The 21,123-nt window shown below is 52.5% G+C and overlaps 1 long non-coding RNA gene across 2 annotated transcripts; it reads left to right on the forward strand.

Moving 5' to 3' along the window:
- Window positions 1-2,242: 2,242 nt before the first annotated feature.
- LOC128329281 (uncharacterized) lies at window positions 2,243-13,645 on the forward strand. Of its 2 annotated transcripts, none has more exons than XR_008309600.1 (3): window positions 2,243-2,520; window positions 4,758-4,917; window positions 13,603-13,645. It is a non-coding gene; the product is annotated as an uncharacterized LOC128329281 (long non-coding RNA). The 2 variants fall into 2 exon arrangements; XR_008309601.1 differs by lacking the exon at window positions 2,243-2,520 and adding an exon at window positions 4,106-4,461.
- Window positions 13,646-21,123: the final 7,478 nt, after the last annotated feature.

Genomic DNA, 21,123 nt, shown 5'->3' on the forward strand with positions numbered 1-21,123 from the left:
TATGGGCCCTGGGAGCTCCTAATGCTCACTTCAAGTGTTTGAATCGGAGGCAGGCATTTGTATCTAAGGGGAATTTCCCCCGTCCTTCCAGAATAGGCAACTTCCAACCCCAATTATGGTTGGAATTTGCTCCTGGTTGCGACCCAGCCGCCTCCTCTAGGGGCTCCAGCCCCCTCCTCCTGGTTGCAACCCAGCCTCTTCCCCTTGGCTTGCCTAACACATTGCACCAGGTAGTGTCTCCACCTGGGCAGCTGGTCAAGGGTGACAGTTTTCCCCTTCAAATAGACCGGATGGGACATGCCATGCCAATGCAACCAAGAGGTTTGCCATGCCGATGCACCCAAGAGCCACTGCAGTCCTCAGCCTTGTGGCACTTCCAAGAGAGCAGCAAAGGTCCGGAACCAGGGGGTGTCCCAGGGTGTACATTGAGGCTGGCTATGAGCCCCAGCAGGGCCTGTGTGGTGGGAGCCCCCATTGCACCTGGCCTTTCCCTCCTGGAGGCCAAGCGCATCCTGCACGGCCCGGTGGAAAGTGTGCACAACACCACAGAAGTGCACCAGTTGACCATGCGTAGCAGCCCTGGCTGTGTTGGCTGCATTGTCAGTGACCAGGAAGCCTTGCTGGAGGGCTGGCTCCCCAGGAACCCTAGAATCCACCTACTGGGCCATGGCTGCTGGCAGCTCATCTGACGTGTGGTCTGTGTCCATTGCCTCCACATGCAGCACAGCCCCCCAGGGTCATGCTGCACGGGAAGAGGTATCCACGCCACCAGCGCCAGAAGCTCCCCATCTCTCCTGCCCCCACCAGTGCACAGTGAGGGACGGGAAGGCAGTGTGCAGCCCACTGCAACTGGCCCACAGAGCTCCTGCATCACCATCGCCCAAGTCGCTCTGGGTCCTTTGCCCTGCTGACCCATGCCCTGCAGTGGGAAGAGTCACTAAGGCAGAGCTCCAAGTGATCTCACACTGTGCTGCCATGATGCTCACCGGCCACCATGCTCACCAGCCCTGCTCACGGCCCTTTTCAGTGGTGGCGGGGCTGCTGGTTGCTCTTGGGGCTGCAGTAGGGATGGTGGCAGCTCTCTGTTGGCCATGCCAGGATGTGCCCTTGCCCCCTGAGAAGGGGTGGGATGGGGGTGGGGTCTGTCAGGGGATTCACAGAATGTGGGGAGATCCCGGAAGGCTGATGGTTTGGATTCCTGCATGACATGACGCAAGGATGTCTCATCTGAAGCCCTGTTGGGGATTGTCTAGGGGTTCTCCACATCTGAGGGCCCCTCAGTGGCAATGTCGGTGTGCTTATCCAAGGATGCTTCCGGGTGTAAGTTAGGGTGGATACTGACATTCAGCCCAATTCCGCCTTGGTGTTACATAAGCTCTTTGGGTGAATATTTGCTCCCTTCCCCTGAAGGAAGGAGACCCCCATCTCCTTTGTCCCCCCACCTTCATCCATATGAGACATGGAAAGGACGTGAGCTATTGACGTGATCCTTCCTATGCACCTTCCTTTCCCACCGAGTGGTCCTCACCAGCTCTTCTTACTTTAATGTCCCCCCACTTAACCCAAACATCCCTTGCTTTCTTTCCCCATCTCCTCTAATAATAAGCATCTAGTCAGTTAAGCACATACACTTAAGGCCCATTCACATGTTATGTTCAACACTCATACGACGAGTGTACAATGTACACAGGTAAAGATCTGTACACAGGACAGTCATTCACATGTTATGCTGAGTGCAGTACAGAAGCACACTTCCTATCTGTACCATAATAGAGAACAGATTTGAAGGAAATACTACTACTATTACTACTACTACTAATAATAATAACAAACTTTATTTGTTAGCTGCCCCATAACAAATTGTTCTCTGGCCTATATCCTGGCCTATATCCAGGTTCACTTTTAAAATAAACACAGGCACAGCCATTCACACAAACAAGTGTACAGGTGTACAGACATCTGTACACTCGTACCGCATAATGTCTGAATCGGACTTTAGACAGTAATGCTGTATTAGTGGCCAGACACGTGAAACATCTTGCGTGATCTGTGTCATGTGGAAATGTCATGTGTGTTTCTTTAGATACAAGTCAAGCCTTTCTTTTGAATTCAATAACACATATTTTTATTTCTATTTCAAACCTGTGGGTGGTCAGTTCTTTTGAGAAGCGGTCTATAACTGTGCCTCACTGATTTTTTTTGAACCCTGTTTGCTCTTTGTGACATCACTCTCTGTGATATTACCAACTGCCTTCTCTCAACTGTCAGCTGCTCAGAAGTTTCTGGTGGCAGCAAAAGGGGTTGATTTCTGCCATTGCTGGAGCCGTTCCCATCACTGAGTGAGAGAGAGGAGCTGGGAGAGGAGCTGCATCCTTCTCGCCTCTGCTTTCCTCTGTCGGGGTTAGCAGAAAGGTTGATCTCCAGATGCTGCAGTTAAGGGCTTCAAGGACACCAGCAGGCCTTTCCCTCCTGGGCGCCTTCAGCATCGTGCCAGGTGCAGGATAGAGATCATGATGGAGGGTAAGGGGCTTCTCTTCTGTGCTGGGAAGAGTTTCATCAAGTGGCGGGGAGTTTCAAGGGCAGCCCTGGCTTTCCTCTGTTCCCTTTGGAGGAGACGTAGGGGGTTTCTGTAGAATTTCCTTTATCCGGCTGTTAGCTAGACCTTGGTCCACTGGGCCAAGAGAGGCACTTTTTAAAGTAGAGACTCTTCTTTTGAGCAGGGGGAGAGCAGTTGTCCCTCTTCAGCACTGCACAGCGCCCTTTCCAGGGCCTCCCTTGTGTCTTTTTTCTAATCATGCGGCCCTTTGGAACAGGGAGCAAATGGGGGGGGGGGTCCTCCTCTTGTGCCACACAGTTTGGGAAACGGCCCTGCTCCCTGGGCCATGAGGGACCTTTGGACGAAGTCGCAGTTCCTTTTGGGACACGGAAACATCTTCGGGCCTTCTTGTGACACACAGCTTGGCTTCCCTCCCTGCTAACTGAGCAAAACATTTTTTAAAGTGGTGTCTCGCTTATATTTCGGGGTGGGGGGCAGGGAGCAACTGTCCCCAAATCAACTCAGCATAGCATCCTTCTGAGGCTACTGCTGGCGTCTCTCTTGAGCTGCTGCTTGGACCGTGAGCCCCTCTGGGTCAGGGAACTCTCTTCTCATTCCTTTTGCAATGTTAACTCTTTTTAGTTAAAAACGGCATCTCAACCTTTGTACTAATTGTGGATCGTGAGTGTGACTGGAAAGAGTGACGAGATCACATGGTCCCTCCTCCCTGCATGAGAGGGAGGAGTCTGGTCTTGTTCAGACACACCTCTGCATGTCATTCAGACCCGGGAACTGTGGGTTAAGTGCTTACACATCTGGATGTATCTGATTTTTCTTTATGTCAAGAGAAAAAGAGATACCAAAGCAGGACCGTGAAAGATTTGGGGGCACAAGAGGAGAGCTGGTCTTGTGGAGGCAAGCATGACTTGTCCCCATAGCTAAGCAGGGTCTGCCCTGGTTGCATCTGAATGAGAGACTAGAAGGGTGAGCACTGCAAGATATTCCCCTCAGGGGATGAAGCTGCTCTGGGAAGAGCAGAAGGTTTCACGTTCCCTCCCTGGCTTCTCCAAGAGAGGGCTGAGAGAGCTTCCTGCCTGCAACCTTGCAGAAGCCACTGCCAGTCTGTGAAGACATTACTGAGCTAGATAGAACAATGGTCTGACTCAGTATATGGCAGTTTCCTATGTTCTATGTTCCTATGTCTTTTCCTCTGTCTACCTGGAGGAAGGTCAAGCTGCACAAAGAGAATGCAGGATCCTGCAAGGAAACAGCTGACTGTGATGAGGGCATAATCAAGATGAAAGGTCTGGATTCTTGAACCAATGTCCAGGCGACCTGCATGGAGGACTCCTGGAGGGGGTGCACTTTATGAAGACTGTGGAAAATGTGCTGGGCAAGAGCACTGGTTGATGCAGCAGAAGGGGGGGTAACCCTGGGAGAAAGTGGCTGTGCCATCTTAGAATCCACAAAATCAAGGGGAGGAGACATTTCAAGGAAACCAGACGTGCACCTTGGATTTCAGGCAAGCTGACTTGAATAAACTCAGAGGAGCACCAGATAGGATTCCAAAACTAGACGTCTTGAAGGGGAACCTTGGCATAGACTCTGAGGGCTTTGCCGATGAGGAGAAACCTGATGCAATCCCCAAAAGGGCTTTGGATAAGACACCCTTGGGTCACATCATGGAGGAACCCAAGCCATCAACCTTCGGGGATCTCCCCACATCTCTGCTCCCTCTGAGAGACCTGTCCCCCCACAGAAGGATTCACTTGGGGGGCAAGGACAACATATGGCCAGCAGAGAGGCACCACCATCCCTGTCAGATCCCCAAGAGTGACAATGCCACTGGGCCCAGGCCGATCTGCAGTAATGGAAAAGAAGCACCCAACTGGGAGCATAGCATCTCCCTCAGGAGAGACCGACTGGTGAGGAAGGGGTCTTCTCAAGAGCAACAGTAGAGCCTGAACCAGCTGCACCCAATAAGGGCTGAAGAGACCAGCTACAGCGTGGAGACCTGCAGGCCCCTATTTAAGCCCTGCTGAGTCTAGATAGCCCTTGCTACAAGAGCATGTTTAGCTGTGTTTTCTAATGTCTGAGTCTCTGTCTGTCCAGCATCCAGGCTCTGCTGGCTTATCTCCTGGGGCCTTTGTCTTTTCCTGTTATTCCTTTCTGCAGGAGTTCTCTGGTCCTTGTCCAAACTGTCTTCCTGTCCTCTTTTTAGGCCTGATCTCCACTTGGCCTAGCAGCCTTCCCTGAGTTGGGCCTGTGCCAAAGTAAAAGTGCCCAGGAGAAGGAGTGGGAATCGGAAAAGAATGAAGGCAAAGCAAGCAATGGAGGATCCTGATAGCTGTGTCTCCTGATCCATACTACAGTCCTGTAAGGTAGGCGAGTCTTGTTGGTTCCATATCACAGATGGGATAACTGAGGCATTGGGGTTTGCCTGAAGTCTTCTGAGGCCAGATCCAAAGCAGGGACTTCCAGATGAGTCATCCAGACTCCTGGTCAGCCGGTCCTAGTAGCTCTCCTAGTTACAGAGAGGGCTTTGGGAAGAAGCTGGGTCCGTCTTATAGAAAGTAGGTGCTATTTGTGTCTCTGAATTCTGTGGGGGAAACATGGAAAACTCTGCTGTGTTTGGGTTGTGGGGCAAGCACTGCTGGGCTGTGATGCTGCGTTCCTGATCTCTTCCAAGGAATCTCTCCAAAGATTGGGGAAAGGAGGCTTGCCTTCTCCCCATGGCTCTGTTCTATGCTGAGAGCATTTGGGGCTCTTTCCCCCAGCAAGTGCTCCAAGATGGCCCCTGAGGCCCACGAGAGGTAGGCCCCAAAGTTAAACCAGCTGTCACTGGGATAGGTGGTGTGGGGCTCATCTGAGCCAGGCCGTGCAATCCCAGTCTGGGAGCAAAATGAGCAGGTGTGGGGAAGAGATGCCCCTGAGGCCCGTGGGGAGTTGCAGGGAGGGAAGGAGAATCGTGTGGCTTGTCTCGTTTCAATCTGCAAATCAGCCCTATAGGGTCGGCAAGTCTCCTCTGGCAGATGGGAAGCCTGAGGCCCTGGGGTTTTCCTGATAGAGGCAGGATCCAGTGGGGGCTGTCAGACTGCTAGTGCAGCCTCTTGGCCCTGTGCTACTCCAGTCTCCAAGTTATGAAGAGGGCCTTGGTGAGAAGAAATTGGGGTTTTTTAGCCTCTCTTAATGTCTCTCTGCCATTTAAGTAAAATACATTTTAAAAATATTGCACAAAGTTGACTGAAATGCAGCAAACTGGAAGGAGGTGGCAGCTAGCAGGCGGTCCTGGGACTGGATTTGTGGAAAGTGCTGCAGAAGTCAAGTGTGTGGAGGGGGTTGCAGGAAGGCCTGGTCACTGCAGCTGTGTGGAAGACAAGGGCCAGATCGCAATGCTCAGTAGCAGTGAATGGACCCCGTGAGCAGGGGGGGCTGGTCAGTAAGGGCAGGGGGGCTGTTCCCCCTCACCCCCCAGAATCCCAGGAGGACAGGGGCAGAGGGGAGCATCTCCAGTCAGTGTCCCAGGAGCAGAAAAGGAAGGACTTGCCTAACTGATGTACCAGGCTAGAAGGACTCAGTATCACTTACTGCCTGGCTTTGTGTTTTCATTTTTGAATTCCTGTGTGTCTCCTTGGTTCCCTGTGCCTGCCTCTCAATTAGTGTGCCAAGGTAGGCTTGAGGTGAATATGCCCTAAATATTCTGTTTTCTCAGTATATTCTCACGGGGGCTGGGGGTGGGAATAGGAAATTGTGAGTAATTCCTACTGAGCATTAAAATATTTGGAAAACATTCTCCAAATAATTCTCCCAGCAGCCTCATTGGCAAATGAGAGCTGAACTTTTAATCTGCTTAGAAATGCAGATACAGTTAATTACCCAGTAGTTATAGCCCATTATTGCTGTGACACCTCCTCCTCTCCCATACTTAATTTACAGATTCACTGTAAAACTCACTCCTGATTCAGTAAGAATTTCCCTTTTTTGTTACTTTGATTTTTAAAATTAATCTCAGCCTGTTCAGAATCATCATAGCATGAATGTTAGCATTGAGGAACAGGAGCAGCCCATCAAGACACACGTTTATGTCCTCTTTTCTGCAAACTGACCTTGGAAAAGCAGAATTAAACACAAAATTGTGAAATGTAAAACCCCACATTTGGTGTGCTGATTGTGTTGTGTCTATTTACCACAAGACAACTGGAGTATGACTCAGGGAGGCGTGAGTTTGAATCCCCCACTCCGCCATGAAAGCCACTGTGTGTGACTGTGGGCCCACATGCTTGTCTCTCAGCCCAAACTACATCTCTGATGGTTGTGAGGATAATAATAATCATGTAAAAATACGACGATGGATATTCATATATTGCTTTTCAACAGCAGTTCCCAAAGCGATTTACAAAGAGAAATAAAAATAAAGATGGATCCCTGTCCCCAAAGGGCTCACAATCGAAAAAGAAACCTAAGGCAGACACCAGCAACAGCCACTGGAGGGATGCTGTGCCTGGGTTGGATGGGGCCTGTTGCTTGCCCCCTGCAATGGTAAACCCAAAGAAAACCACAGGGCTCTGTGGGCGCCAGGAGTCAAAATTGACTTGACGGCACACTTTACCCTGCCATAGAAATATATGGCACTGTCTATATTGCACTGTCCTCTTTGCCTTCTCCATACTCCATAATCTTAATCTTGACCAATCCCAAACTGAAAGAAGTGTGCACACAAATTCTAAACTTCAGACAAAGATCTTCATAAAGAGAAGAATAGGCAGCAGACACTTACCCATTGTTCCAAGAAAAGAGGTCAATCAATCTCTCTCTCTCTCTCTCTCTCTCTCTCTCTCTCTCTCTCTCTCTCTCTCTCTGTATTAAGATTAAGAGAGGCTAGAAAACATCCCGTTCCTTTTTACCAAGGCCCTCTTCATAACATGGAGACTGGAGTAGCACAGGGCCAAGAGGCTGCAATAGCAGTCTGACAGCCCCCACTGGATGCTGCCTCTATCGGGAAAACCCCAGGGCCTCAGGCTTCCCATCTTCCAGAGGGACTTACCTACCCTATAGGGTTGATTTGCAGATTGAAACAAGAGACACTCCACACGATTCTCCTTCCCTCCCTGCAACTCCCATGGGCCTCCAGAGCATCTCTTCCCCACACCTGCTCATTTTGGTCCCAGACAGGGATTGCACGGCCTGGCTCAGATAAGCCCTGTGCAGTAGTACTGTTCAGGTGTTACATCAACCGTAGATGCTGAAACCAGGATGTACTGGTTTCAATACTAGTACTGGTTTCAGTGCTAGATGTACTGAAACCAAGTACAGCATCCTCTAGAGCAGAGATTCTCAACATTGGCTCCCCAGATGTTATTGGACTTCAATTCCCATAATCCCCAGCCAAAGGCCACTGGGCCTGGGGATTATGGGAGTTGAAGTCCAATAACATCTGGAGACCCAACGTTGAGAATCCCTGCTCTAGAATATGCTCTGTCCCTCACGTCCACACTCCATCCCCACACTATCCACTAGTACAACATTCAAATACTATAGTCACAGATTGTGTGGGCTAAAGAACACGTCAGTGTGAGGATGAGGTGTGCTACTGGAGAATGCTGTAGCTGGGTACAGCATCCATGCTTATATAAGACCTGTACAGGGCTAGTGAATACAGTACCTATGATGCAGAAACTGGCACTTACCCAGATCACAATGGAATGTGGAGAATCCATGCATCTTTGATTGTGTTGAAAATTAGGATATCCCCATGGATATGGTGGGCTCTGCACTACTTCCTGCACATTGCTACATCCCTAAGGATGCTCTGGACACTGCTCTTAGACCCATCCAAAGATATGTTCTTGCCTAGAAATCCTGACAGTTGCATTTGTAAAACAATAGCAACAGAGAGATGTGTTGCACACGGGCACATCGTGGGCGCGCTTCACGTCTCTGTGACGTGCACGCGCGCAAAGGACTCCTGGGAGTTTTACAGCAACAGCGGGGAAGGGGTGGCAGGGAGGTATCCTGCTGCCCCAATTACTCGTAACATTACGGCGCCAGAGCGGGAAAGAGTCGGGAGGGGTAAGTAAGCCCTCCCGCCGCTCTTAAAGCTACCCCCCCCACCTGAACCGGAACGCCAAGGTCTGGACCGTTCCGGGCCCATCCCTACTTGTAGGGATGTGGATGAATCAAGATCTGTGCACAGATTCACAGCACCGTTTTGGCACCTTTAAAAGGGAGGAGAGAGCAGGTGCCTGCCTATTCCGCCACCTCTCCATGCTGCTTCCTACTGCGATAGCGCTACCCCCAGTAGCCCTGGCGCAGCGGAGCAGCAGCAGCAGCACACACATGGCCTCTGCACATCTTGGTTTGTGCACATCCCTAGTATGTTGCTGCCCCTGCTAACTGAGGAAAGAGGCACCACCTTTTCAAGAGGTGACTTGGTCATATTGAGCAGTGGGTGGAGCAATTCTTCCTATCCAATTCCAGCATAACACCCCTCCATAGTAGTAAACCACTATGGCCTGGTTTACACAGTCATTTGAAGCTAGGTTTAATGTGGGTTACCAGCATTGAAGTGATTGTGTGAACCAAGGTGTTAACCTGAGATTCCCACCTTGACATGGGTTCATGCAATCACACGAATGCTGGTAACCCACATTAAACCTAGATTCAGACTATTCTGTGAACAAGCCATATGTTGTTGTTGTGTTAAGATTTTTTAAAGATTTTGAGCCCTTTGGGGAAAGGCAACCATCTTTTTCCTTTTTTCTATGTAGTAATAATAATAATAACAATAATAATTCAATTTCTATACCGCCCTTCCAAAAATGGCTCAGGGTGGTTTACAAAGAGAAATAACAAACAAATAAGATGGCTCCCTGTCCCCAAAGGGCTCACATTCTAAAAAGAAACATAAGACACACACCAGCAACAGTCACTGGAAGTACTGTGCGGGGGGTGAATAGGGCCTGTTACTCTCCCCCTGCTAAATAAAGAGAATCACCACGGTAAAAGGTGCCTCCTTGCCAAGTTAGCAAGGGTTCCTTTAAAACCCTTGTTGCTCTTGTTGAAAAGTGATATAGAAATATTTGACATTGTAGTTGTTGCTGTGGACTTCTGGTAGTTCAGCCAATTTTGTTGCTCGTCTAGTCATCATGGTGGATGATTAGTGCTCGATTGTCTCTTATTTAGCCAGTGTCTTCATTATTTCCCCACTTTTATTTCCATTTTAGCAAAACAGTGCAATAGTGACTAGAACTCCCAGCATCATTTTCTTTTCTTTTTTTAACGTAGGAACATAAGAAGCTGCCATATACTGAGTCAGACCATAGATCCATCTCTCTCACTATGGTCTACACAGACTGGCAGTGGCTTCTCCAAGGTTGCAGGCAGGACTCTCTCTCAGCCCTATCTTGGAGAAGCCAGGGAGGGAACTTGAAACCTTCTGCTCTTCCCAGAGCAGCTTCATCCCCTGAGGGGAATATCTTGCAGTGCTCACACATCAAGTCTCCCGTTCATATGCAACCAGGGCGGACCCTGCTTAGCTAAGGGGACAAGTCATGCTTGCTACCACATGACCAGCCCACCTCTCTGTAGCTGCAGGATGTGTGGATTTGGATAGGGGCCAGGGTGCAGAGGGATGGGGATCCAGTCTTCTGCTCTTGTGCCAATTACCAGCTTAGATCTCCGTATTCATCACGGAAAGGAAAGCTTATGGGCATTTCCCCTTCAACAGCTAACAAATTCTGGTAGCAATTAGCATTAGGGCTATGGATTTGGGGGGAAGCATTATACCCCTCCTGCACACTACAAACGTCATCCAAATCAGCCCCTCCCTTTGTGGCTTGCTTTATTGGAGGGAGGAGAGGGCATTAGGAGTTCCATAGAGATCCTGAAATACAGTCCTTCTATGTTCAAATACACCCCACCCATTGAGTATTTATCCTGTCTTGAGATTCAAGGTATAAAGAGAGTCTTTGGTCCTAGCAAAAATACGTAATTTCTCCCTACAATCAGGCTCTGAAACTACAGGCTGCTTAGCTTAACTTCTGTGCCAGGTAAATTGATGGAAAGCATACTTAAGGACAAAATTGTTAAACAAATAGAAGAATAGGCCTTGCTGAATGAGAACAGGTTCATATGTGGTCGGGTAACAGAAGGCAGGAATAAATGGGCAGTTTTCACCATGGAGGGAAGTGTGAAGTGGGGTCCCCCAGAGATCTGTACTGGGACCAGTGTTGTTCAACTTGTTCATAAATGATCTAGAAATTGGGGTAAGCAGCTAAGTGGCCAAATTTTCAGATGACACTCAACGATTTCGTGTAGTGAAATGCAAAACAGATTGTGAAGAGCTCCAAAAGGATCTCTCCAAACTGGGTGAGTGGGCGACAAAATGTCAAATGTGGTTCAATGTAAGCAAGTGTAAAGTGATGCATATTGGTATTTTAAAAACCCCAACTTGACATATACACTGATGGGGTCTGAGCTGTCAGTGGCTGACCAGGAGAGAGAGCTTGAGGTCATGGTGGACAGCTCATTGAAAGTGTCCTCAGTGTGCGACAGCTGTGAAAAAAGGCCAATTCTGTGCTAGGGACCATAAGGAAGGGGACTGAAAATAAAAATGTTAGTATTATAATGCCCTTATACAAATCTATGGTGTGGCCAGATTTGGAGTACTGCGCACAGTTCTGGTCACCGTATTTTAAGAAGGACATTATCGAACTGGAAAAGGTGCAGAAGAGGGCAACCAAGACAATCAGGGGCCTAGAACTAGGGGCATATCTAGGGGAAATAGTGCCTAGCGCAAGCACTGAAATTGCACTCCTGTCCAAACAGGGATGATGGGACTTGTAGTCAACAATATCTGGAAATGCCTGTTAAAAGGAACACTGTACCATCTAGAGTAGAACACTGTACCATCTAGACATGGTTGTTGATCAAAACCTGAAAACATGAGCCATCTCTGTAAAAGACTTAGAACAACAGTCAGGAGTTATGTGAGGATTCCAAGTTTCATTTTCTGTCTCATCTCATGCTTTAAAAACAAAACAAAACTGCGACTTTGTCCTAGAGGATCACCTGCCCAAATAGCCACTAGCAAAATAGGGGAAGAAGAAGGTGGTGGTGGTGGTGGTGGTGGTGGTGTGTCTATAAACCAGTGAATGATTCCTGCCAGCCTTTGTCTTGTGATGACTGTTGGCTCATGATGGGGTATATGTGCATTCACCACACTAGTGCTTACTTTGCCACCAGGAGGGAGGAGGATACATTAGTTTGCCACACGAGACAGAGGAATTTGCATTTGCAACAGGAGCAGACAGCCAAGTTCTGCCAGGGCCAAAACCAGCCCCTGCCAGACTAAGAAATCATTGTAATTTGCCCCTTCCTGTCACAAGCAGTGTGCTGTTCTTTTATTATTGACTCTAACTCTCAGATATCCCAGTCATGGATGGAAAATTCAGGGTCAATTTACAAGAGACACATTTTCTACATGGAAGTTTCTTCTGTGCAGGTGTTGTGCAGAAAGTTTTGTGTAGTGACCACCAGGGGCATAGCAAGGTTGGAATGGGCCCAGAGATGAGATTTTAAAATGGGCCCCCAGCCCCTCAAAGTCCAGGGCCTCCACACATCCCAGGCCCCCAAGGGTTTAAGTCTGATATTTCAAAATAAGTATGCTGCCTGGAAATACATTTCACTGAATACACACACGCACACTTCACAGTATATAGTGATATACATTGAGTACTATATATTTGTGCCACTTTTAATGCCTAGAACACACCAGAAACACTAATTATTAAAATGGCCTCCTCGCTGCAGATTAGCAAAGGAGACTTTCAACCATGCAGGGTGAGCCTATGTTTGTTTTCTCAGAATTCTTGAACAAATTCAGTAAAGTTTGATTCCAGGAGGTTTTTCACATGAGGCTTTTAAAGCCCTTTAACACACACCTCCTCTGGAATGGAGGTGCTGCATTCACATGTTGGCCAGATTTATCCTGAAGTCCCTACAAGTTATTGGGGAGCAGTTCACACGCAATTCAGGTTTTTCCACTGCTTGTTAGAGTGCAGCCTGATTTATATCCAGAGTATTAGAAGATGCTCTTATACAAAAGTTCTCATGTCTGAGCAAGTTACAGTCTTCATATGCTCATTGTAAGAGAGCAACTAATCATTGGTTTGACTCATGCTGTAGGACACTATGTAAACAATTGAAGAGTATTTACAGACAGTATAGATCGGGCTCAGAACACTCCCACCAATCTATTTTCAGATAAAGAAAACATACAAAAGCCGTCTCAAATTTGCTAAACATCAAGCCTCACAAAATGACGATGGATATTCATATACTGCTTTTCAACAGAAGTTCCCCAAGCGATTTACACAGAGAAATAAAAATAAAGATGGATCCCTGTCCCAAAGGGCTCACAATCGAAAAAGAACCCTAAGACAGACGCCAGCAACAGCCACTGGAGGGATGCTGTGCTGGGGTTGGATGGGGCCTGTTGCTTGCCCCCTGCAATGGTAAACCCAAAGAAAATCACAGGGCTCTGTGGGCGCCAGGAGTCAAAACTGACTTGACGGCACACTTTACCTTACAAATGCCATCGGTATATAAATATCAGAGCATCAGCACTTTAAAAGGTGTCTCTTTGCTCAGTTAGCTGGGGTAGCTGCTAATTGAGTCAAGTTAAGTAGCTAATTGCTAAACTTTATTTTCTTAAAACTACTTGCTTTCATAAAACTCCCCTGCCTTGTCTAGCACTCCTCTGTGTATATGGAGATTGTAGCAAATCCTAAGAGATCAAAGGTAAAGGTAGACTGTGCCGTCGAGTCGGTATCGACTCCTAGTGACCAGGAGTGGTTTACCATTACCATCTCCCATGCAGTACGAGATGAGGCCTTTCAGCACCTTCCCGCTGCTGCTGCCCCATATAGGTGTTCCCCATAGTCTGGGAAACATACCACCAGGGATTTGAACCGGCAACCTCTGGCAGTCATGTCATTTCCCTGCTGTGCCATTGAGTAGCTCCTAAGAGATTAGCAAAGCATAAGAAATCTTTCTCTATTTCACAGTGTTGAAGAACCTCTTGAATTTGTCTTCCCAGAAGATGGAGAGGTAAGTCTGACTCCTACCACCTCCAGAGGCCAGACTGTCAGAGAGCTACATAGGAAAAGACAGCAGTCCACAGATATCAAAGGTGTTGAAAAAGGAGCGTACTTCCTCTCTGTTGCTATTGAGCGCAGCACTGAACGCTGCCAATACGAGAATGCAGGTTTAGGCTAGGCAGTAGGAATGCTTTCCCAAATGGGAGAAGGGTTGCCAAGGTCACCTCATGGAGTCCTGGGCTCTTCTTTGCTGATGGTTTTCAGACAGAAGCCAGATAACGATGATCTCCAAGGAGCCTTCCCACTCTAAAATGCCATGATTCTGCTGTGATCGTCACATTAAGTCTGCAAGGGATCTGCAAGTCCTGTCCCCCCCCCCCCCGACACCCAGACTGATTCTATTTGCCCCCACAAGTTGACTGCAGTTATGAGGAAGCAGATTTAAGCTAAGCCTTGAGAATAATTTCCCACGGGAGAGATGTCTGCAGAGGTACACACAACCATCCCAAGTACAGATATAGATAGTATAGAGGTACACTCGCACATATACTTGTGAACACTTTTTTAATGTCAATAATTGGTAAAGAGGGACCAGTGATGCATGGATTTATTTTTCTGATTGAATCCCTTCCCTTGATGGGAGTTGCAGCCCAACAACATCTGGGACCAAGTTTGAGAATCTCTTGTCTGTTGGCTTCCCAGAGGCATCCAGTGAGCCCCTATGGGGAAACAGCATGCTGGATTAGATAGGCCTTGGGTCTGATCCAGCAGTGCTGTTAGGTTCTTAACCGTCAGGTATGATGGGAGTTGTAGTCCAACTTCTATTTCCAGTCATTCTCTTCAGCCTGACCTACTTTACAGGACTACTGTGAGGATAGAAGAATTGCATATTTGGAGGTCCCGGCAGTAAGGGCAGATATAAATTCCAGAAGCCAAGGGTTCTTAAAATTGGGTCCCCAGATGTTTTGGGACTAGAATTCCCATCATCCTCAGCTACAAAACCTTGCAGGAGTATTGCATGTCTTGTTGATCAAAAGGGAATCATGCATGTTTGGAATGGAAGGGTCCTTGTAAGAGCCCTGAAAAGTCAGAAGTTAGATTACACAGAAGTTATATTAGAAGTTACAAATATTTTAAAGTTGATGCTTATGCTTTATTTTAAAAATATTTATATATTTCATATTGAAAAGATTCTTGGTTAAAACAACGCAGGGTTGTGTACAGCCCATCAGATCCCTCTACTACCTCTTGGTTTCTCCCAAGACGTGCTCAAGAGAGATTTCCATAGAGATCTGCTTCCACAGACATTACACTTTCATCTTGCTTCTGCTTCCTTGCAATAGCTGCCACTTGAAGCACTAGAGGGGTGGGGAGGGATAGCTATTCACAGCAATTAACCAAGAAGCTAGGGATGACCCACCAGTAGCTCAGCAGCTGCTGTTGGACTAGAACTCGCATCATCCCCAGCTGCTGTGTTGAGACTACAGATGATCACCCCCATCAAAACTGGTGGCTGGGGATGGTAGAAGTTGTAGTATGGTGGGAGTTATAATCCAAAACTGTGATAACAAATATAGTCCCCTGATGCAAATCCATGGTGAAAAGCATCGTGAAAGAAAGCATCAGGGTTTGGGCAACAGCTTGTATAAGGGGGCTGGATAAAGAAATCAACATGAAAATAGGAAGGTTGAAACTAAGGGCCAATAAGGGAAGGCCATTAAAGTAACACATTGATCTGAATTTAAGATGCTATTACCCGAAATGATTTGATGTTAAAACTCAGGGTCACGACGTAAATTCAGAATCCTGCTGTTTTATGTAAGTAAATGTTTAACATATATTAAACTGCCACCCATTCCTGGAGGGCCGTCCGCCCGTTCGTTCCTTCCTCCTGCCGGACCCCACAAGGCTTGGCGTTCCTTCCTCCTGCCGGACCCCACAAGGCTTGGCGTTCCTTCCTCCTGCCGGACCCCACAAGGCTTGGCGTTCCTTCCTCCTGCCGGACCCCACAAGGCTTGGCGTTCCTTCCTCCTGCCGGACCCCACAAGGCTTGGCGTTCCTTCCTCCTGCCGGACCCCACAAGGCTTGGCGTTCCTTCCTCCTGCCGGACCCCACAAGGCTTGGCGTTCCTTCCTCCTGCCGGACCCCACAAGGCTTGGCGTTCCTTCCTCCTGCCGGACCCCACAAGGCTTGGCGTTCCTTCCTCCTGCCGGACCCCACAAGGCTTGGCGTTCCTTCCTCCTGCCGGACCCCACAAGGCTTGGCGTTCCTTCCTCCTGCCGGACCCCACAAGGCTTGGCGTTCCTTCCTCCTGCCGGACCCCACAAGGCTTGGCGTTCCTTCCTCCTGCCGGACCCCACAAGGCTTGGCGTTCCTTCCTCCTGCCGGACCCCACAAGGCTTGGCGTTCCTTCCTCCTGCCGGACCCCACAAGGCTTGGCGTTCCTTCCTCCTGCCGGACCCCACAAGGCTTGGCGTTCCTTCCTCCTGCCGGACCCCACAAGGCTTGGCGTTCCTTCCTCCTGCCGGACCCCACAAGGCTTGGCGTTCCTTCCTCCTGCCGGACCCCACAAGGCTTGGCGTTCCTTCCTCCTGCCGGACCCCACAAGGCTTGGCGTTCCTTCCTCCTGCCGGACCCCACAAGGCTTGGCGTTCCTTCCTCCTGCCGGACCCCACAAGGCTTGGCGTTCCTTCCTCCTGCCGGACCCCACAAGGCTTGGCGTTCCTTCCTCCTGCCGGACCCCACAAGGCTTGGCGTTCCTTCCTCCTGCCGGACCCCACAAGGCTTGGCGTTCCTTCCTCCTGCCGGACCCCACAAGGCTTGGCGTTCCTTCCTCCTGCCGGACCCCACAAGGCTTGGCGTTCCTTCCTCCTGCCGGACCCCACAAGGCTTGGCGTTCCTTCCTCCTGCCGGACCCCACAAGGCTTGGCGTTCCTTCCTCCTGCCGGACCCCACAAGGCTTGGCGTTCCTTCCTCCTGCCGGACCCCACAAGGCTTGGCGTTCCTTCCTCCTGCCGGACCCCACAAGGCTTGGCGTTCCTTCCTCCTGCCGGACCCCACAAGGCTTGGCGTTCCTTCCTCCTGCCGGACCCCACAAGGCTTGGCGTTCCTTCCTCCTGCCGGACCCCACAAGGCTTGGCGTTCCTTCCTCCTGCCGGACCCCACAAGGCTTGGCGTTCCTTCCTCCTGCCGGACCCCACAAGGCTTGGCGTTCCTTCCTCCTGCCGGACCCCACAAGGCTTGGCGTTCCTTCCTCCTGCCGGACCCCACAAGGCTTGGCGTTCCTTCCTCCTGCCGGACCCCACAAGGCTTGGCGTTCCTTCCTCCTGCCGGACCCCACAAGGCTTGGCGTTCCTTCCTCCTGCCGGACCCCACAAGGCTTGGCGTTCCTTCCTCCTGCCGGACCCCACAAGGCTTGGCGTTCCTTCCTCCTGCCGGACCCCACAAGGCTTGGCGTTCCTTCCTCCTGCCGGACCCCACAAGGCTTGGCGTTCCTTCCTCCTGCCGGACCCCACAAGGCTTGGCGTTCCTTCCTCCTGCCGGACCCCACAAGGCTTGGCGTTCCTTCCTCCTGCCGGACCCCACAAGGCTTGGCGTTCCTTCCTCCTGCCGGACCCCACAAGGCTTGGCGTTCCTTCCTCCTGCCGGACCCCACAAGGCTTGGCGTTCCTTCCTCCTGCCGGACCCCACAAGGCTTGGCGTTCCTTCCTCCTGCCGGACCCCACAAGGCTTGGCGTTCCTTCCTCCTGCCGGACCCCACAAGGCTTGGCGTTCCTTCCTCCTGCCGGACCCCACAAGGCTTGGCGTTCCTTCCTCCTGCCGGACCCCACAAGGCTTGGCGTTCCTTCCTCCTGCCGGACCCCACAAGGCTTGGCGTTCCTTCCTCCTGCCGGACCCCACAAGGCTTGGCGTTCCTTCCTCCTGCCGGACCCCACAAGGCTTGGCGTTCCTTCCTCCTGCCGGACCCCACAAGGCTTGGCGTTCCTTCCTCCTGCCGGACCCCACAAGGCTTGGCGTTCCTTCCTCCTGCCGGACCCCACAAGGCTTGGCGTTCCTTCCTCCTGCCGGACCCCACAAGGCTTGGCGTTCCTTCCTCCTGCCGGACCCCACAAGGCTTGGCGTTCCTTCCTCCTGCCGGACCCCACAAGGCTTGGCGTTCCTTCCTCCTGCCGGACCCCACAAGGCTTGGCGTTCCTTCCTCCTGCCGGACCCCACAAGGCTTGGCGTTCCTTCCTCCTGCCGGACCCCACAAGGCTTGGCGTTCCTTCCTCCTGCCGGACCCCACAAGGCTTGGCGTTCCTTCCTCCTGCCGGACCCCACAAGGCTTGGCGTTCCTTCCTCCTGCCGGACCCCACAAGGCTTGGCGTTCCTTCCTCCTGCCGGACCCCACAAGGCTTGGCGTTCCTTCCTCCTGCCGGACCCCACAAGGCTTGGCGTTCCTTCCTCCTGCCGGACCCCACAAGGCTTGGCGTTCCTTCCTCCTGCCGGACCCCACAAGGCTTGGCGTTCCTTCCTCCTGCCGGACCCCACAAGGCTTGGCGTTCCTTCCTCCTGCCGGACCCCACAAGGCTTGGCGTTCCTTCCTCCTGCCGGACCCCACAAGGCTTGGCGTTCCTTCCTCCTGCCGGACCCCACAAGGCTTGGCGTTCCTTCCTCCTGCCGGACCCCACAAGGCTTGGCGTTCCTTCCTCCTGCCGGACCCCACAAGGCTTGGCGTTCCTTCCTCCTGCCGGACCCCACAAGGCTTGGCGTTCCTTCCTCCTGCCGGACCCCACAAGGCTTGGCGTTCCTTCCTCCTGCCGGACCCCACAAGGCTTGGCGTTCCTTCCTCCTGCCGGACCCCACAAGGCTTGGCGTTCCTTCCTCCTGCCGGACCCCACAAGGCTTGGCGTTCCTTCCTCCTGCCGGACCCCACAAGGCTTGGCGTTCCTTCCTCCTGCCGGACCCCACAAGGCTTGGCGTTCCTTCCTCCTGCCGGACCCCACAAGGCTTGGCGTTCCTTCCTCCTGCCGGACCCCACAAGGCTTGGCGTTCCTTCCTCCTGCCGGACCCCACAAGGCTTGGCGTTCCTTCCTCCTGCCGGACCCCACAAGGCTTGGCGTTCCTTCCTCCTGCCGGACCCCACAAGGCTTGGCGTTCCTTCCTCCTGCCGGACCCCACAAGGCTTGGCGTTCCTTCCTCCTGCCGGACCCCACAAGGCTTGGCGTTCCTTCCTCCTGCCGGACCCCACAAGGCTTGGCGTTCCTTCCTCCTGCCGGACCCCACAAGGCTTGGCGTTCCTTCCTCCTGCCGGACCCCACAAGGCTTGGCGTTCCTTCCTCCTGCCGGACCCCACAAGGCTTGGCGTTCCTTCCTCCTGCCGGACCCCACAAGGCTTGGCGTTCCTTCCTCCTGCCGGACCCCACAAGGCTTGGCGTTCCTTCCTCCTGCCGGACCCCACAAGGCTTGGCGTTCCTTCCTCCTGCCGGACCCCACAAGGCTTGGCGTTCCTTCCTCCTGCCGGACCCCACAAGGCTTGGCGTTCCTTCCTCCTGCCGGACCCCACAAGGCTTGGCGTTCCTTCCTCCTGCCGGACCCCACAAGGCTTGGCGTTCCTTCCTCCTGCCGGACCCCACAAGGCTTGGCGTTCCTTCCTCCTGCCGGACCCCACAAGGCTTGGCGTTCCTTCCTCCTGCCGGACCCCACAAGGCTTGGCGTTCCTTCCTCCTGCCGGACCCCACAAGGCTTGGCGTTCCTTCCTCCTGCCGGACCCCACAAGGCTTGGCGTTCCTTCCTCCTGCCGGACCCCACAAGGCTTGGCGTTCCTTCCTCCTGCCGGACCCCACAAGGCTTGGCGTTCCTTCCTCCTGCCGGACCCCACAAGGCTTGGCGTTCCTTCCTCCTGCCGGACCCCACAAGGCTTGGCGTTCCTTCCTCCTGCCGGACCCCACAAGGCTTGGCGTTCCTTCCTCCTGCCGGACCCCACAAGGCTTGGCGTTCCTTCCTCCTGCCGGACCCCACAAGGCTTGGCGTTCCTTCCTCCTGCCGGACCCCACAAGGCTTGGCGTTCCTTCCTCCTGCCGGACCCCACAAGGCTTGGCGTTCCTTCCTCCTGCCGGACCCCACAAGGCTTGGCGTTCCTTCCTCCTGCCGGACCCCACAAGGCTTGGCGTTCCTTCCTCCTGCCGGACCCCACAAGGCTTGGCGTTCCTTCCTCCTGCCGGACCCCACAAGGCTTGGCGTTCCTTCCTCCTGCCGGACCCCACAAGGCTTGGCGTTCCTTCCTCCTGCCGGACCCCACAAGGCTTGGCGTTCCTTCCTCCTGCCGGACCCCACAAGGCTTGGCGTTCCTTCCTCCTGCCGGACCCCACAAGGCTTGGCGTTCCTTCCTCCTGCCGGACCCCACAAGGCTTGGCGTTCCTTCCTCCTGCCGGACCCCACAAGGCTTGGCGTTCCTTCCTCCTGCCGGACCCCACAAGGCTTGGCGTTCCTTCCTCCTGCCGGACCCCACAAGGCTTGGCGTTCCTTCCTCCTGCCGGACCCCACAAGGCTTGGCGTTCCTTCCTCCTGCCGGACCCCACAAGGCTTGGCGTTCCTTCCTCCTGCCGGACCCCACAAGGCTTGGCGTTCCTTCCTCCTGCCGGACCCCACAAGGCTTGGCGTTCCTTCCTCCTGCCGGACCCCACAAGGCTTGGCGTTCCTTCCTCCTGCCGGACCCCACAAGGCTTGGCGTTCCTTCCTCCTGCCGGACCCCACAAGGCTTGGCGTTCCTTCCTCCTGCCGGACCCCACAAGGCTTGGCGTTCCTTCCTCCTGCCGGACCCCACAAGGCTTGGCGTTCCTTCCTCCTGCCGGACCCCACAAGGCTTGGCGTTCCTTCCTCCTGCCGGACCCCACAAGGCTTGGCGTTCCTTCCTCCTGCCGGACCCCACAAGGCTTGGCGTTCCTTCCTCCTGCCGGACCCCACAAGGCTTGGCGTTCCTTCCTCCTGCCGGACCCCACAAGGCTTGGCGTTCCTTCCTCCTGCCGGACCCCACAAGGCTTGGCGTTCCTTCCTCCTGCCGGACCCCACAAGGCTTGGCGTTCCTTCCTCCTGCCGGACCCCACAAGGCTTGGCGTTCCTTCCTCCTGCCGGACCCCACAAGGCTTGGCGTTCCTTCCTCCTGCCGGACCCCACAAGGCTTGGCGTTCCTTCCTCCGGCCGGACCCCACAAGGCTTGGCGTTCCTTCCTCCGGCCGGACCCCACAAGGCTTGGCGTTCCTTCCTCCGGCCGGACCCCACAAGGCTTGGCGTTCCTTCCTCCTGCCGGACCCCACAAGGCTTGGCGTTCCTTCCTCCGGCCGGACCCCACAAGGCTTGGCGTTCCTTCCTCCGGCCGGACCCCACAAGGCTTGGCGTTCCTTCCTCCGGCCGGACCCCACAAGGCTTGGCGTTCCTTCCTCCGGCCGGACCCCACAAGGCTTGGCGTTCCTTCCTCCGGCCGGACCCCACAAGGCTTGGCGTTCCTTC

Source organism: Hemicordylus capensis, chromosome 6, assembly GCF_027244095.1.
Source record: "Hemicordylus capensis ecotype Gifberg chromosome 6, rHemCap1.1.pri, whole genome shotgun sequence".
NCBI lineage: Eukaryota > Metazoa > Chordata > Lepidosauria > Squamata > Cordylidae > Hemicordylus > Hemicordylus capensis.